At 43.4% G+C, this 18,591-nt stretch overlaps 1 protein-coding gene across 2 annotated transcripts in view; it reads right to left on the bottom strand.

The window, feature by feature from the left end:
• The window catches only part of LOC119648835 (sodium-coupled monocarboxylate transporter 2), a 67,352-nt gene extending 48,967 nt beyond the window's left edge, over positions 1-18,385 (bottom strand). The window contains exon 1 of one of the 2 annotated variants that reach the window (XM_038050704.1): positions 17,224-18,385. The gene's annotated coding sequence lies outside the window, so the exon portion shown is untranslated. Of the gene's footprint in view, positions 1-3,676; positions 3,704-17,223 lie in introns of those variants that run through there. The other variant, XM_038050713.1, reaches the window with a different exon arrangement.
• Positions 18,386-18,591: the final 206 nt, after the last annotated feature.

Raw genomic sequence — 18,591 nt, 5'->3', positions numbered from 1 at the left:
CTGCTGGATGCAATCGTGAAGATGATGGAGAGAGTCATATACAACAGACTCCTGCCCATCGACGAAAACATCAATGGCTTGTCGGACCGCCAGTTTGGTTTCTAATGTGCCCACTCTACGGTAGGTGCAATAAGCACGGTGGTGGACGTGGGAGAAGTCGCACTGATTTCTGGCGGCTGCTGTGTCGTGTTGGTGATGGATGTCAAAAACGCATTCCACTTGGCCAACTCGAACAAAACTAAAGAGACGTTGGCTGACATTGGTGTCCCCGGGTATTTAGCGAATCTGATGGAAAATTACCTCTCAGAGAAAAGTCTCTTGTACGGGGCAGCTGAGGGCCCCAAAAAGTGCATTGTCACCATTGAAACCAAATCGAGCTGTAGGGAACACCTAGATTATGGGTACCAAAAGACAGCTACCGCCACCACGGCACTTGCAAAAATATTGCCGAATGTCGGTGAGCTGAAACATTGCCGGAGGTTGCTTCTAACCGGAGTAATGCGATCCACCCTGCTTTAAGCAGGTGTGTGTGATCCTTGTAAACATTTTGGCAAAAGAAATGAGTGTGCTGTACAAGACGTATGGAGGGGCACACATAGTGTAGGAATGCGGCAAGATCAGAGTCGTGACGCAGATGGGACGTGTCTACAAAGGTATGGACACACAGGGTCACTAGAGTACAGCTTGAGCGTCAACATGGGGAGACCAACTACCACATTACCCAGTTCCTCACGGAACATGGTGGTTACTACTGACAGTATCTGCACCGCTTTCGGTTGGATAAGTCTCCGAATTGTCCTAGATGTGACGGCATACCGGAGGATCCAGAGTATGTGATGTTTCACTGCCCAAGGTTCGCAATAGAAAGGAGGAACCTAAACCAAACGTTGAGCAGGAGCGTGATCCCGGCGAACTTAGTTGGGGAGATACTGAGGTCGAAGGAGAACTGGCTTACGGTTTACTCCACAATCGTGAAAATATAGGAGGAGTTGCTGAAAGAAAAAAAAGGAGGAAAGCCGAAAGAAGGAAGGAAGGACGAATGTCTAAGGGCAAACCTCCGGCAAGTAATATCTAAATGGTGGTCCCAGGAGACTGGGGCCGGAAAAACTAAGGGTATTTTTTAGTAGGTGCGAATCCCGCACGCGCTTGTCTCCTCCAGTTTTTATAGATTTCATGCCCTTAATATGTTAATATGCTTTGAATTTCACTATTCACTTCATATCCGGGTGCTTTCAATTAAAGAAAATAACAAACACAATAATTGCGTGTAAATAATTTCCGTGTTACAAACTGGACATGTTATACTTGTCAATGAAATCGTAATGAATTCTATAAATTGCAATTAAATATACAATTCACAGAATTCATTAAGATATTACACGGACACTATAAAGACTAAAAATACGAACCAGAACACGTAGGTGTCTCGTGCTTCAATCACGTGGGGATTAAATTCATTAAAGGGGAGGATATTCCAACTGACAACTTTTATTGATTTGAAAAATATGCATAATTAAAACCACTTTGCATTGGAAATTAGATGGAAAATTTGAACTAGAAGCACGTGTTAGATTGTATTACAAGGAAATATCGTAGTTGACCCTATCTCACTCTTAGTTTTCCGTATTATGGAAATTTCACAAGTTATTAGCTAGGGAAATTAATTATTTTTAAAGGGAAAAAATAACGTATCTCAACTGCTAGGATAATTGATTTTCAGAGAAATTTAAGTCTCTTTTTCATCTAATAAATTATTCATCCCGCCATGTATCTTTTTATACCCTTTACATTATATTCTACTGGGTTTCTCTAGAAAACTAACTTTATGTAACCTTCAGGGGTTTCACCAATGATCTACCAAAGCTTTACATAACAATATTATTCGCTGTTAAATTATTTATATATGTTTTATACATTAAGGCCAGAAACCATGAAAATAGTCATGATACCGACAACCAACATACGCATGAACTTTGTCAACCTTAATCAACGTTCAATAGCAAAATAATTGATTTACATGAGTTGATAGCTTAACCTCAGCTTTAGATCTTACAATTGCGTCTTGGCGTACTTTTTCTGTAGTAAAAATTTACGCTCAATATATTGGGTTGAGGAAAAAGAAGTGTCGTATTTTGTCTATAGATTGCGACACTTAAACATATCTTGTGTTGTACTTATCGCATCGGATCATACTATACGGCGATTTGAAAACGACAATCTGTGCTACAAGTGTCTCTTTGACAGATACGTTTCAGTCTCAATTTATAGCACGTCAAAAATGGAGTCCACCAAGCAAGAAATTCGTCATATTTTACGTTTTTACTACCTGAGAGGTAAAAATGCAATGAAGGCCGCCGAAAAAATTTGTGATGTTTATGAGCCCGATACTGTAACGATTCGCAAAGCACAGCGTTGGTTCGATCGATTTCGTTCTGGTGTAGTGGATGTCGAAGATACACCCCGTATTGGTAGGCCAATCGTCGTAGAAACCGATAAAATCGTCGAAATCATCCAAGTAGACCGGCATGTGAGCATTTACTGGATTGGCCAGGAACTGGGTATAGACCATAAAACCATTTGGAACCATTTGGAAGTTGCCTTCTAAATGGCAACAAGTTTGCGAACAAAACGGCGCATATCTCACTTAAATCGGATAAATCTAAGTATGTTAAATAAAGCGTCAAATTTCGATCACAAATACGACATTTATTTTTCCTCAACCCAATATAATAGTATATATACCGCTAATCCGATAAACCCATACTAATATGAACATTTATTTTTATCTTATCTGAGTTGAACAGTCCTCGTCTAATTCTGATGCATATTGGGGTAAAATGTTGATAAAATTTAATTCGTCTGACTAAGATTTATTGCAAAGAAGCCCCAACCATTGGCACTACGTCCATATAAATCCGTCACTTGCCACCACCTACGCCTAACATGCGCCAAAGTGCACTGACTAATCAAATTTCAGTTTATTTTCAGAAAAGTACGAGAATATATCGCATTAATTGTCGGAGAAAGTCATTGCACCCCTGATAGGTGATAATTGCAAATAATCATCATTATTCTTTTATAAGGTCTGAAATTTAATTATGGAAGAATTTCAGATACAATTTGCAACGCCAACAATGTAGACTTTGAAAGAATTTTTTCTTGAAGAGATTAATAGAACAATTAGAAGAAATGTGCGCATTTGAAGAGCATTTCGTATTCCCAACTTTGTCTTGGAGATCATTTTAATTGTACACCATTTTTTATTCGAATAAAAACGGGGGGCCCCCTACTTTTCTCCCGGTTGATAAGCTAAGTCAAAATGCTTTATTTTCATCATTTGTAAATGGTAATCGCGCTAACGTGACTCTGCTTGCCAGGCTCGAGAATTTGAGGGCGTCCTTCTAGGCACTTCACTTCAGGCGTCCCCTACCAAAACTTCACATATTCTTTACCCAATGCGTAGGACCGAAACGGAGTCTGAAACATAATAAGGGAAATATCGCGGAAACCTAGCCGAAAAAACCCGCCCTGAATGCAAAAACGTTTCCGTATCACGTACTCCTGCACAGGAACAAAGAAACAGCTTTAACCATACTTTCCGCGAACGGTCTCCACCCACCCACAACAAAAATCCCCGCAATATCAGTTGCTTTTCCAGGAATAGTTACATACTTACCAAACGTTCCGCATTCGTCAGAGGCAAACGCTAAGAATGCATTTACTAATGCACAGCATAGCATGTACATGCTCGAGCCAGGCAATGCATAGAGAAAACAACAACAAAATGCAAGGGTTAATGATCATTTTTTGAACATTGGAAAAATTTAAATTATCATTGAAAGTATGTATTTAAAAGATTTTTATAGTTTTCGACCTAAGGTGGCGGAAAAAAACGTGCTCAAAATGTTTTCCGTTAAAAAACCAATATGAACTTAGAACCTCGCAGTCCGATTCCGTAACAAAAATTGTAGGCATCCAAAACCAAGTGCTTTCCCACCCCTTCGATTGCTTTCCCCCGTTTCGCAGTAATAATTGCACGACAGCGCTGAAGCATGGAGTCAACAAGCCAAGAAATCAGTTCTATTGAAAATCTCGCAAATTCGTACTCATTGGCGGTGTAAAGATCATTTGTTTTTATGAAATTACCTTCCCTGACCTCTTTGCCAATGATTGCCCTAAGATGTTCGATGAGATTCAAGTCAGCGGTTTATGCAGGCCATTCATATGATTATCAGCCAGCTAACTCTTCGCCATTCGAGTGGTTAGTGGTTGGAAAGATAGGTTCTGAAAAGGAGACCTGTTACACTTGTTGGGGCTTACATTTTGAGCCTTCACTCTCCTAGGTTTCACCCAACATAAAAAATAGGATGTTTCAAAAAGTGCTGATTGAGCCCGTTCATTTGATATCCCACAGGACTATATTCTGTGAAAACAAAATTTACACCCTCACCCCCCGCCCCCCTTAAACTCAACGCAAAATGGCGCCACTCGTTGTATGTAAAACGATTCACGGACTACAAATTCTTACCAAATTTCGGGACAGTAACCTTAGCCATTAATGAATAAACCAGGTGTGACAGACAGCATATGAGGAGTTGCTATATCTGCCTTACTTACGATGCAGGGGCTCGGAACCCCAGTACCGGCGGCTTTTGGGAGTGAGCAAGCGGGCCCCCGGTCATTGATATCGGTCGATCGGAGTGCCCCTGTGGTTGACAACTAACGCAGACTGCTAATGCTACAAGTGATTCGGAGAAAGAAGTGTTCAAACAAAGTACGGCCTTACCGAGAATCCCGGTAACAAGATCAAACTAAGACGAACTGAAGGCAGATCATTAGACGACAAAAATGGTGATAATACGCACCGCGTATATTCAGAATGCGCGACAGCAGGAGATAACCAGAACCAAGAAAGAGACCCATTCAAAAAAAGCTAGTCAACTCTGAGATCTCCACCAATGTCAAAGACGGTAAAGGATAAGGCCAAAAGTGAAGGAGGCTATAAAAGGGATAACCTCGTTGGGACTCATAGAGAGCAAAGATACGTTCCGGAGGAATTACCCTTCTCCCAGCTTGGGGCAAAAATAGTTAAATTAGACAAAGAGTAGCTACTTGCTTTGTACTGATGAGGGGGGCTAGTTACTCCCGAAATATATATTTACATTGAAAACTAGAAATTGTAGTTTGGACGAGGCTACCCCTTGTCTATCAATTTTTGGCTAGACTAAAAATAGCAGACAAAAATCTGACCTCACAGTTGAGCTATCCGAGGACAAGCACGACGTGCATCAAACCATAACGAATATGGTGATGGCTATTAGAGTCCTTTATAATAGATCGCAGATGGAGAAAAAGTATACTAAAGAGACGCCGAACCCGGCTGTACAAATAGTGTGACACGCGTAATGCCTAACCGTACTGCCATTACGTGAATTACGGCGAAATAAGCGAGTACCTAAGAAAGAAGGATCCCCTAAATAATCAACAGACGCCTAAGAGGAAAAAAGTGGACAAGCAACTCCGAAAACCAGCACTAATAGTTCCGAAAGGGGAAAGCATACAACGAATGTACGAACATCGGCCAGCGTTGGGAAGCCCAAGACGAACTTCTATTATTAGCGAACCTTACAGAGACTTTGACGGTGGTGTGTAGGTCACAGATTCGACAGGTGGAGCGGCGATATGGGCGTGCGGTCATCAAGCCATACAATATAGCATTGATCAGGCGCAAGAACCTCCACCTCGGTATCCAGCGAAGTAAGAGGGAATGTTTCAAACAGCTCTGTTCGCAAGGAGTCATAAATCTGTGGGGTAGCGCCTATGAAATCGTGACAGGACGATTCAAAGCCCCTTCATCTACGCAGATCACGTGCCCAATCACATTGTTCAAAATAATCCAGGATTTATTTCCCCAGCAAGAAGGGATACTGGCACCTTCCCTAAATGTGATGCCGATTCCACCAGTCACCAGGGATGAGCTACTGGAGAACGGCAGTCAAATAGGCGAGAGCAAAGCCCCGGGTCTGGACGGTATACCGAATAAGGAGCTTAAGCTTGCCTACAAATGTAGACCAGATATATTCGTAAAGTCGTTCGAAGCGTGCATGTTCGAGGGTATACTTCTTGCATCATGTCAGAAGCTGGTGCTGCTGCCTAAGGCTGACAAACCTCCAGGGACGCCGTCCTCCTATAGACCCGTATGTCTTCTGAACACTGCGGGGAAAATGTTAAACCGGGTAACCTATAATAAATTACTCCCGGTTGTTGAGAGCCAAGGAGACCTTTCAGATGCAATAAGTTCCAAAAAGCCCGATCAACGATTGACACCATTAAGCCGGTTATTAGCTTGGTGCAGGCTGCTCATAGCAGGGTGGTCCCAGTTTGGAAAAATGCGCTACATGTTTCAGAAAATGCACATAATCTGAGTACAGTCTACAGAAGAACAGCCTTAAGGGTGTGTTCTACCTTCAGCACCATCTCATATAAGGCAGCGTTCGTTATCTCGGAAATGATGCCGATTGACATCCTGGCAGACGAGATGATTAAAACATATAACATCAGGGCCATTTTTCCTTTATCGCAGGTGGAAAAAGCCAAAGGGGGGAGATCCGTAAGCAGATGGTAGCAGCGATGGGACCAGTCATGAAAGGGTCGTTGGAGGTTAATCCCTTCTCTCGGAGAGTGGCTGCAGAGAAAGCATGGGGAGATCAATTATAATCTCACCCAGTTTCTCACCGGCCACGGAGGATATCGTCAATACCTGTACCAGTTTAAATTGGACACCACCCTTAATTGTCCCAGGGGACCCAGCGCACGTATTCTTCCAATGTCCTAGGCTCGTGGAAGAAAAGAGGTATTTAGAGGAAACTCTAAATGAAGTACTATCACCAGAAAATATTGTCCGGAGCATGATAGCTTGCTAATTTGATTGGGATGCGATCAACCCGATGATTGCTTACTTTTCAAGTAATTAATCAGGAAAGTGAGAGATTGATGCGTGAATGGACAATCGTTCAAGTTACTTTTCGTTTCGGCAGTAATGGTGACAAGCTATATAGCAAATTCTGACATTTTCACCTGAGCGAATATCTCCTTTCGGTGCAGCTAACAAAGTTTTTTGCGGGGATTTTGTGAAGTTATTTATGCAGCAAATCACGAAATAATATTTCACAGTCCTCCTTCGCATTTCACGAGGGAAATTAATTTAGATAGTTTTATATTTTTATGGGTAACTATCAGTTGCAGAATATGGCGCAGGCTTTTCAGAGCGGTATCTTTTTCCTCTATCCTACATAATTATCATCATCAACGGCACAACAACCGGTATCCGGTCTAGACCTGCCTTAGTAAGGAACTGCAAACATCCCGGTTTTGCGACGAGGTCCACCAATTCGATATTCCCCTGGCGTCCTGAGGCTCCATCTGAGGAAGGGTCCGCCTCGTCTTTTTTTTTACCATGGATCCTCATCCGACGGTGACTCGCCCACCGCAACCAATTGCGCCGGATTTTGTGGGGAGAGGGGCTTTAAACTCCACATAAATTTATGTCATGCGTGGTATGCGTGGGATTTCATAGTTCCCAACTGTGCAAAAAATTTCGTTTGAATCGGTTCAGCCGTTTTGGAGAAAAGTCAGCGATTTCAGTAAAGTTTTGATCCACACAAAAAGAAAAAGACAAAGATCCGCCCGAAAGTAATGATTATTTTCAACAAGAGAGTACTATCCGAAAGTTATAAGCGGATCCAGAACCGACGAACTTAGGTGATGGAGTGAGCCCATTAAGGGTATAAAAAATATCTAATGTTAAAATTAAATAATTTCTTCGAAACTAGGGTTGTGAACAACTAACGCATAGCATGTGGTGACAACTGTGCGGCATTTAGGAGAGAGGTCAACCAAGCAAGTGACTTGATACAAATCAACAGATGAGTGAACACTACAACTACAACAATCATCAGGCCATCTTTTTCAGCATTGAAAACAGTGGAAGCAACAGCCTAGAACGCACTGGAAGTAAAAAAGCCAGGATAGCTGTCTGATCTTCAGAGTTTTTCTAAGAGGAGTTCCCTGCAGCCTTAGAAGTAGGTCATATCCCGTATGAAGCCGCGATGAACGTACAACTGTGGTAAGGGTTATAACACCCCTCCGTCCGTCCGTGACGACATCTGTACCGCAACCGAAAACCGAGACCAACGTGTCTACAAGCGAAGAAACTTCACCAAAAAACAACAGGAAAGCTGGAACGACAGAAGCTGAAGAAAGAATGGAAGAAACTCCGAAGTAACCTCAAAAATACTAATGCTCGTGGAGCACTGACTACAGGCTAGTGATGAACAAGATATGTGAGCGTTAGTCCATCCTAGGAAAAATCTGTCTACTCCAATGATTGTGGATTTGACTCAGGAGGCGTTAGTCCGTTAGTAAGTACCATGCGGTCATGGCACTAGATATCAAGAATGTTTTAATTCGGCCAACTGGAATTGAATTAAGGACACTTTAAATAAACTGGGTTTTTCCAGCTAAGTGCCTTGCTTAATCGAGAATTATCTGTCGAAAAGGCTTCCATGGACCGAGACGGGCGAAGACAGTGGGAGTTTCCCTTGAGCCTGGTCAAATTTCAGACACTGTAATAAGCTGGCCATTTTGCAGAAATACACGAAAGAAGGATAACCAAATGAAGCCTAAAGAGTATAGCTCACTGTAAATGACAAAATGGGGAACCTGGGAAACATTGGTAGAACTCAATCTTCCAAGATTTTCTCACTGAATGAAGCGGTCATCATAATTAGAATCTGTGCAGCAAGGAAGCAAAGGTTTAGACCATCAAAGAAGCAAAAGAAGCTTTATGATTTGCCTTGATCTTCGCGTCTCTTAACTTGAAAAAGTTTAAAGCAGAATAATTTTCATGTCCAAAATATTTTGTTTAAATGAGAGCCTTTACCAGACGATTTGATTATAATGTAATACGCGACGTGGTAAAGGTTGAGTTTTCAACACTACCCCAGACTAGGTGAAGTGTTTGTGGAAAAGGACTGGGAAGGTCCTCCCTCTTCAACACCAACGAAACTCGTGCGCCCCCTTAAAAAGTTATCGCCTGGAGTTTTAGTGATATCATCATGGTAAAGTTTAAATATTCCACCCTATGCCATGAAGAGGAGGAGATATGAATGATATGTAGAAGAAAGAGGAAGGTCCCCCTTTTCTAATCCCGTTAAAGAATTGAGGCGGTCACCCCTTCCATTAAGAAACAATGGCGCCTCAAGGTCTGGAAGCAGAAGCAAGAGATCCCTCTCCCAAACTCCGTTGAAAAATCACGAAATTCATCACCCTTAAAACGTTATGGTGCTTCAAATGAGGAGTATCTTAGTACCACCTTGGTCAAATTTGATATGCCATCTCAATTTCAGAAGGGGAGGAGGAAGGTCTTCCTTCTCTAAAACCATCAAAAAATTGTGGCGATCATCACCCGTTAAAAGGTTATGGCGCCACGAAAAGAGGCTATTTTCGTATCATTAATAAGCATATTAGTAGCGGTCATGGTATTGTTCATAGATTTCGTCGTTATATAGACGACGGAATCACCATCCATATGTAGGAGGCCAAAAATTCTTCGGATGATCCTTCTCTCGAACGCAGTCAAGAGTTCGTAATTTTTCTTGCAAAGAACCCAAATCCCCCCCCCCCTAATTTTTTGTCAGCTGAAAGAGGCTCTGTTGGCTGCCAACAATAGCGTGCGGATTTCATCGTCGTACCCGTTATCGGTTATGATTTTCGATCCTAGCGGAGGAGAAATTAGCAACAGTCTCAAAGTTGTGGTCTCCTATCTTTATTCTTCCCGTTTGACCAGTGCGGTATGATGTTGTTGGTTGGTAGGTCTTTGGTGCTGACGTTGCATAGGCCAGTAGTTGGGCGGACCCCTCGCAATTACCTCAACATCACGGATCACTTTTTCCAGGGCCAGGTTAAAGAGGACACATGATAAAGCATCCTATTGTCTTAGACCGCTGTTGATGTTGAATGGTCTCGTGGGTAATCCTGCTGCTTTTATCTAGCCCCGCACATTCGTCAGGGTCAGCTTAGTCAGTCTTGTCAGTTACGTTAGAATACCGAATTCTCTCATGGCCGTGTACAGTTTTACCCTGGCTATTCTATAATAGGCAGCCTTGAATTCCAGGAAAAGGTGGTGCAACTGCTGGCCATATTCCAACAGTTTTTCCATCGCTTGCCCTTCTGGAGATGGAGATCCAACCATGTTGATATCAAAATACTCTCCATTCATAGCACCTTAACTTATTGAGGGGGATGACCACCGCAATTTTTCAGCGGAATTTTCATACCCTATTTTTCGTCTAAGGAGATGGTGTTCAAAATCAAACCCAACCGTTTGGGCATGAAAATAATCCGACTTTGACGCACCATGAAGTTTTTTTGAGGGTCCATAATTTTTCAAAAGGGATGACGGCCGGCAATTGTCATCATCAGCCCCCCCCCCCCCCTTAAACTTTACGCCATCTTTGGGGTTGAAAATTCAACCTTATTTGCACTGCCAAAAATACTCGAATATGAAAAAAACGCTCAAATGAATGAAATTTGCCAAGCCAACCCCTCGACACCTCAAGCAGTTCATCCAAGCTGTAAATCACTACAGACATCGGCTTAGAGAACACTTGGATCAATTTGTGAATCCAAAACAAAATATTTTACTTTATTATAACGTGTTCAAACTTCTCTCTACAAACATTCAAATCTTAATCATCATCTGTCCGAATAATTACCCTTTTCAAGCTTATAATTTCATGGCTGATCGATGACATTCGCAACTAGCTATTCTTCTTGCCAGTCATCAACCCCCCGTGCTACCTGATTTGTCGGGTTAATGCACTTGTACACAGCTGATTCCACTACTCTACATATGCCCAACCACCCACATAACTTAGTATTATGTTATCTCCAACCAATTATTCATAAAACCGAAATCACATAGTTTTAGAAAAAAAGATCAATAAATATCTTATTTCAAGCAATTTGGGGATTAACCGGTTTCGGTTGACGACAAAAAAAAAGATAAATAAAAACAAGTCGGGAAACCAGAAGCTGAACGCTTCAGATACGAAAGGTTTTGTGTATTTCTTAGTAAGTAACACGTAATATATGCATATATTATGTGAGAGTATCCACTTTCGGGTGATATTGACACTGATAGTCTTCAATTTTCAAAGAAGCAACAACTTTCACGTATTATAACTTTGTTAATAATAGTGCGATTTCCACCAAACTTGGTGCGATCATGCTCTACATTATAGCATACACCACTGCAATTTTGTGATGCTGGGATAAATTTAAGGGGGGTTTCCAGCCAATTACAAAAAATTATAGTAATATACTATTATTAACTTTATTTGAACAGATATCGGTATTAAAGGTATTTCAGAGCCAAGGCACCATATAGTGGCAGCCTCTTGATTTTTTTCAGTTTTTTCAGTTTGGTAGTTTCTGACAATGGCCCCCTTAAAGAAATGATCACTTTCAACCCCCCGCACTCCTTACCTTTCCAACAAATGTCAAAACTAAGACCGGCTTCGAAAATTACTAATCGAGACCTTTAATTTGATACCCCACATGACTATACTTGATGAAAAAAAATGTTACACCCCCTTTTGCATGTATGGGGACCCCCCCCCCCCCCCCCCCGCCCTTTAAATTCAACGTAAACGGATGTAACTCACTGTACGCGTGAGCATTCACAGTTCCCACCTTTCTACCAAATTTGGTGTCAATGGCTATAACCGTCTCCGAGAAAAATATGTGTGACAGACAGACAGACAGGAGCAAAGCGAATCAAGAACACTGCAGTATCCGGTTGGACATCCAAAACACTTGATGCGGAAATACTTCTGCAGGAAGCGATGCCGGTGGGAAATGCACGAGAAAAGGTGGCGCAGGTCCTTGGAAAGTTACAAAAAGGGTGTGACGCTTCCATGCCTCGCCGCACGGTACTCAAAAAACGTATGCCCAACTTCTGGTGGAATGCCGAAATCGAAGAACTTCGTAAGTTTGCCTTAAAGCCAGAAGACACAGCCAACGTAGCAGAAACCGGTCTGAGTCTGAAGAGTTGCACAATCAATATAAGAAGGGGAGGAAAGAATTGCAAGCAGCCATCTCTAGAAGTAAAACTGAACACTTTAAGAGATTATGCAAGGAAGCGGAGTTCGACCCATGGGGAGGAGCATACAAGGCAGTTATGACAACAATCAAGGGAAAGCGCTCACCGCCGATCACCAACCTTGATTTGCTGCGGGAAATCATTACCACTCTCTTCCCACAAGTTTCAAGTGAGTTGAACCTACCCACTGTCCAGGTAGATCCCGGTCAAATTCCCGAGGTAACCACGAAAGAAGTACTGGAAGCCGCGAAGAAGATTGCCGAAAATAAAGCCCCAGGTTTAGACGGCATTCTGAATAAAGCACTGACAGTTGCAGTCGAAACAGTTCCAAGGTGGTTCGCTGAAACATTTACGACGTGCCTCATAGATGGGATTTTCCCGGAAGAGTGGAGGAAACAGAAGCTTGTGCTAATTCCGAAGCCAAATAAACCTTTGGGTGATCCTTCGTCTTATAGACCTATATGCCTGTTAAACGGCATTGCCAAACTTTTCGAACGGGTGATCTTCAATAGGCTTGTACCAATCACAGAAAGGGAGGGTGGTTTCTCAGACAGGCAGTTCGGATTCCGAAAGGCAAGATCTACTGTCAATGCCATCAGCACGGTGACGGAAATTGCGGAAAAAGCAATGGAGGCCAATAAATCTTGCACGGTAGTTACTCTCGACGCTCCTAATATCTGGTGCACATAGTCATGGAATTTCTCCGGGAGAGGATATTGTTTTACGATTCAGACGATGGACCTAAGACGTATACAACAACTTGCGGGGTTCCACAAGGATCAGTCCTGGGTCCTCTCCTGAGGATAATAATGTATAACGGAATTTTAAAGTTGCAACTACCCAAAGGAGTAACAATCATTGGCTTCGCAGACGATATCGGAGTAACTATCGTCGCACAAGACATTGATGAGATCGAGGTACTCACAAACGAGTCAATTTTTGAAATCAGGTCTTGGTTAGAGGAAGCTGGTCTGACACTCGCGGAGCATAAAACCGAGGTAGTTTTGATTACCAAGCGAAGGAAGCAGACGTCGATAAAGATCAGGATTGGTGAACACATCATACGGTCGCAGCCAACGCTTAAATACGTAGGAGTCATCGTTGACCAAAGACTGAAATTCAAGTCCCATCTTGAAAATGTAGCAACCAAGGCTTCCGGAGTGGCAACATTGTTGACAAGAATGTTACCAAATATAGGTGGTCCTATGCAAAGCCGTCGGCTCCTGATCTTGAGTGTTGTTAGCTCCATCTTGCTTTATGCTGCTCCAGTCTAGGCATCGTCTTTGAAGGTGGAAGCAAACAGAAGAAAAATCGCAGCCCCATACCGATTGAGTGCATTGCGAACGTCATGCGCTTACTGTACAGCTTCAAATGAAGCAGCTTGTGTGATAGCAGGCATGATCCCTATCGACATCTTGGCGAACGAGGGTCGACGCCTCTATGACCCATCATATGCAATCGGCGGGACCTATACCAATCGTCGGCAATTGGCACGAAGTGAATCTATTTTAGAATGGCAAAATAGATGGGATGATTCACCTAAAGGACGCTGGACACACAGGATTATTCCAGGTGTCTCTAAATGGATCAAACGAAAGCACGGTGAGGTCAGTTACCACCTAACTCAATTCCTAAGCGGACACGGAGGGTACCGTGCATACCTTTATCGCTTCGGGCGTGATGACTCCCCGTAATGCCCAACATGCGTGATGGTTCCGGAAGATGCGGAGCATGTTGTTTTTAACTGCCCGCGGTTCGCCGCACACAGAGCGGAGGCGGAAATTGACACCGAGGCACGGTTGACACCCGAGAATATCGTGGACCACATGCTAGCCTCTAAAACATCTTGGAAGGCGGTAAAAAAATTAATGAAGGCGATCCACAATCTGCTGAGGAGAGAGGAGGTTCGGAGAAAAGTTACAAATAACGACAGAAGCCGCAGTTCATAACTGATCCTGCCCCGCGATGTAATACCGAATTGGCAGTCCCGCGGGGTAAGCGAAGGAGAAGGAGGTGGTTTTAGTGAGTAAAAGTCTCACATAACCGTATGGCAGGAGCCAGCGGTAGGTTTTGAACCTTTCCACCTTCCAACGTATAAAAAAGGAAAAAAAGACAGACAGGATAGAGCTCTCCATGTTACACAAAGCATCTCTAAGGCATGTGACGCGTCGATGCCTAGGAGGTGTTCATTCTCCACTAGAAGACCCAATTATTGGTGAAATATAGAACTTGCCAGCCTTCGATCGATTTGCCACAGAGCCAGACGAACGGCTCAGAGGGCAATAGGTAGGATCGATCAAGGGCAAAAGGAGCATGCCTATAAGGAAGCTCGCAAGAACCTCAAGCTCGCCATCCAGCGGAGTAAGAGGGAATGTTTTAAGAAGCTTGGTTTGGAAGCGGACATAAATCCGTGGGGTAGCGCCTATAAAATCGTGACAGGACGATTCAGAGGCCGATCATCTCCGCAGATCAAGTGCCCTACACTCTTGTTGAAAATAATCCAGGAGTTATTTCCCCAACAAGAGGGGGCTACTGACACTTTCCAGCGTCCCCTGAATGTGACGCCAATTCCACCAGTCACCAGGGACGAACTGCTGGAGATCTGCAGTCGAATAGGCAGCAGCAAAGCCCCGGGTCTTGACGGCATACCGAATAAGGCCCTCAAACTTGCCGTCAAATGTAGGCCGGATATGTTCGCGGAGCTGTTCGAAACGTGCATGCCCGAAGGTATCTTCCCAGCACCGTGGAAACGGCAGAAGCTGGTGCTGCTGCCTAAGACTGACAAACCGCCAGGGGAACTGTCCTCCTATAGACCCATATGTCTTCTAGACACTATGGGGAAATGTTGGAGCGAGTTATTTATAATAGACTACTCCCAGTTGTTGAGAGCCAAGGCGGCCTTTCAGATCGGCAGTATGGGTTCCGAAAAGCCAGATCAACCATTGATGCCATCAAATTGGTTACTGGCTTGGCCGAAGATGCAATCCAAGGAAAGGGTAGTACCTGCAAATATTACGTGGTAGTAACCCTGGACGTGAAAAATGCATTCAATTCGGCTAATTGAAATCTAATACGCAAATCCATAGCGAAGGTTGGTATTCAAGCCTATCTCGCTGCTATCGTCGATAGTTACTTAACTGAAAAGAGGCTCTGGTATGACACCGATGACAGGCCCCAGGAGCACGTTGTTTCCGCGGGTGTCCCGCAGGGCTCCGTATTCGGCCCACTACTGTGGAACATCATGTACAACGATGTACTTAATCTTCCCCTTCCGGAGGAAGCCACAATGGTGGGTTACGCTGACGACATAGCACTGGTTGTTGTCGCAAAGCATCTCAAAGATGCTGAGTTATACTCAAGCGAGGCAATCAGTGCTGTCAAATGCTGGTTAGAGAGCTCTGGTCTGACCCTTGCGGAGGAAAAAACAGAAGCGGGCCTCATCACGAAGCGCCGGAAGAATCGGGAATCATATCATCACTTCCAATCCGACCATCAAATACTTGGGGGTGGTGATAGACAGGAAGCTCAGCTATAAGCAACACGTACAGTACGTTTGTGATAAATCATCCACTGCCAGTATGGCCCTGGCGAGGATGATGCCGAACGTGGGAGGGCCACGGCATACCTCTAGGTTGCTTATAGCCAAGGTGGTGACCTCAATCATGCTTTATGCGACCATGTCAGTTAACACTAACAAACTGAGTGCAGTATACAGGAGGACAGCCCTGAGGGTATGCTCTGCCTTCAGGACTGTCTCAGATGCATTCGTCATCTCAAGAATGATGCCGATTGACATCTTGGCAGATGAGATGGCGAATATATACAACACGAAGCCAATTTCTTCCTTATTACAGACGAAGAACGCTGAGAGGGAGAGATCCATAAATAGATGGCAAGAGCGGTGGGAACGCTCGGGAAAGGGTCGGTGGAATCACAGGCTCATTCCTGCCATCAAGGAGTGGTTGGAGACACGACACGGTGAAATTAATTATAATCTCACCCAGTTTCTCACGGGGCATGGAGGATATCGCCAATACCTGCACAGGTTTAAATTGGAGACCTCACCCGACTGTCCAAATTGCGATGGAGTCCCAGAGGACCCAGAGCATGTATTCTTCCACTGCCCGAAATTTGTGGAAGAAAGGAGGAAACTAGAGGACACTCTAGGAGAAGTGCTGGTACCAGAAAATCTGGCGCCGAAAATGCTAGCACATCAAGAAAATTGGGATGCGGTCAAATCCATGATCGCATTTATTCAAGATAAATTGCGAAAGGCAGAGGAAAGGAGAAAAGCGCGGTCCCGTGCGCCGCTTATATTATAGAAGAAATGGGATTAAGCTAGAGTGAGCTGACTTCGCCCCGTGATGTAATACCTTATGGTGGTTCCGCGGGGCTGGGAGGGAGTCGGGGGTGGTTTTAGTAGTTAAAAATCCCACACGCTGGTGTATCCAGACCAGTGTCTTTTGAAGATTTCCACCTCCTCACAAAAAAAAAAAGACAGACAGACAGTAAACCGATTTTAATAAGGTTTTGTGTTTAAAAAATAAAATATTTCAAAGAACATAGATGTTAATTTTGTGGATTCTGGAAGGGAAGACAGAAACTAGGAATTTGGGACTATGGGGATTATGAGAATGCTAAACTGTAGGGGATGAATTTAGGATTTAAATAGTTAAATAGATTTTCCATGACACTCCGGATCAATCCAGTGGAAAGGCGTAGGTTGTCCGAAGGATGCACATGAGAAAATATTTTTGAGCACAGTAAATGGAAACGTGGGGCTGAGGTGAGATCATATCCTCCCAATCGCAGGTCACTTTAAAAAGTTATTATCGAACCTTGACATATCAGACCTTTGTATATAAGGGTCGGGGCTATATCCTTAGCTACTTTAGTATAATTTAAATACACCTGGACAGGCTCGATCTGACTAGAAATCCTTCGAAAACAAAGTTATTTTTCAAGTAGTGACCTGACCTCTAAATCTCGTTGATACCCCCTTACATTGTTCCTATTTTGCCTGAGTACTATAATAGATACGACTCAATATAAATACTTACTTGATTGTGTAACGCTAATCGTTCGCCGAAAATAAATAGTCACCAAACAGCGTGCAATTAAATAGAACAATGAGTTCAGTGTGCAAAGGTTGATTTCAATTGATTCCACTGGTCTTTTTCCAATCGACAACTTTCCACGATAGAGTCACACTCGAGGTATTGGCATGTACAGCAAATGTTCAGTTCACTATAGTCTTGCTCAACATATTGTCCACATATCACAAATGAGGTAGGAATGGGGTTGTTTCGATGCGGATACCTAGCAAATCGGACTTCTTGCACTTTGCCTCATACCGTGGGCTGACAATGTTTATAAAGTGTTTGCAGTCTATTAGAGGAACTGGTAAACATGCGTCCAAGTGACCTATTGAATATTGACCGAATGCAATTGTTATTCAACCACAACAAATAAACCGTCCCTATTTGCCTGACTTCCTACTAGTGGATGCCCGCGTATTTTTAGAGCATAAACGTATTTGCCTGAATAGTATCAGAAACTTGATATGATAAGCGCAACCCGAACCCGTTTTCTGCTTCAGCACAAATATTCTACGTCGGAAGCCACGAAAGGTGAAATCATCAACTGTTCAGGTGTAACCTTGGTGCGCGACTACTAGTTAATGCTCACGGTATGACCAGACACCCTATCGATACCTGACACCCTCCAAAGAGTTCCAAACCGCGATCATGCACTTTGCATCGTGTGCATCCCACCATAAATAGCAACGCAGTTACACAATTCACGCGCGGGGGGAGTATACACAACACGCCCGAGAAGCATATGGAATGCGTGAAACCATCAATGCACCCGAAGCATAAATAAATTTGGCAGAAATACCAAAGATACACAACGAAAATAGCAAAGATGCGAGTATCTTGTTATCTCAAAACACCAAACCAACTTCAGTCCATTGGCATCACCAAACGAATGAGACCAAGATTCATTAGAATCAAGTCACCTATGCTATGTATGCACGGAAGCAGGTTGCAACTTCAGAGGAACATCGGAAAATTCCCATCGTGTTGACACTGATTGATACTCGAATCTAGATGCAGATACTAAGGAAGCATGCAACGTAGATAGCAACGGAGGAACGCGCAAAGAAGCTAGCCAAACGGAAAATCCCCAAAATCGAGACGGAATCAAGTTTAATACTGAATTCGCTCAAAGCATGGCAAACGCTTTTTATTTTTCAACCCATACTAGACGAGCTAGCGGAGAAAGCCTCTCGCAAGACAAGCGACTTTTTTATCGATTTTGCGTCCACACCGCCTCCAAAAGCATGTTGGCGACGGAACCCGGCCAGCCAGCGGTGGAAACTTTCAGGGAGTTGGTGAAATGTACAGAGAATCGCAATAGCGCTTGAA

The sequence above is a fragment of the Hermetia illucens genome, chromosome 1 (assembly GCF_905115235.1).
Source record: "Hermetia illucens chromosome 1, iHerIll2.2.curated.20191125, whole genome shotgun sequence".
Lineage (NCBI taxonomy): Eukaryota > Metazoa > Arthropoda > Insecta > Diptera > Stratiomyidae > Hermetia > Hermetia illucens.
Note: the sequence above shows the minus strand (reverse complement) of the source record. Positions and strands in the feature narration are given on the sequence as shown.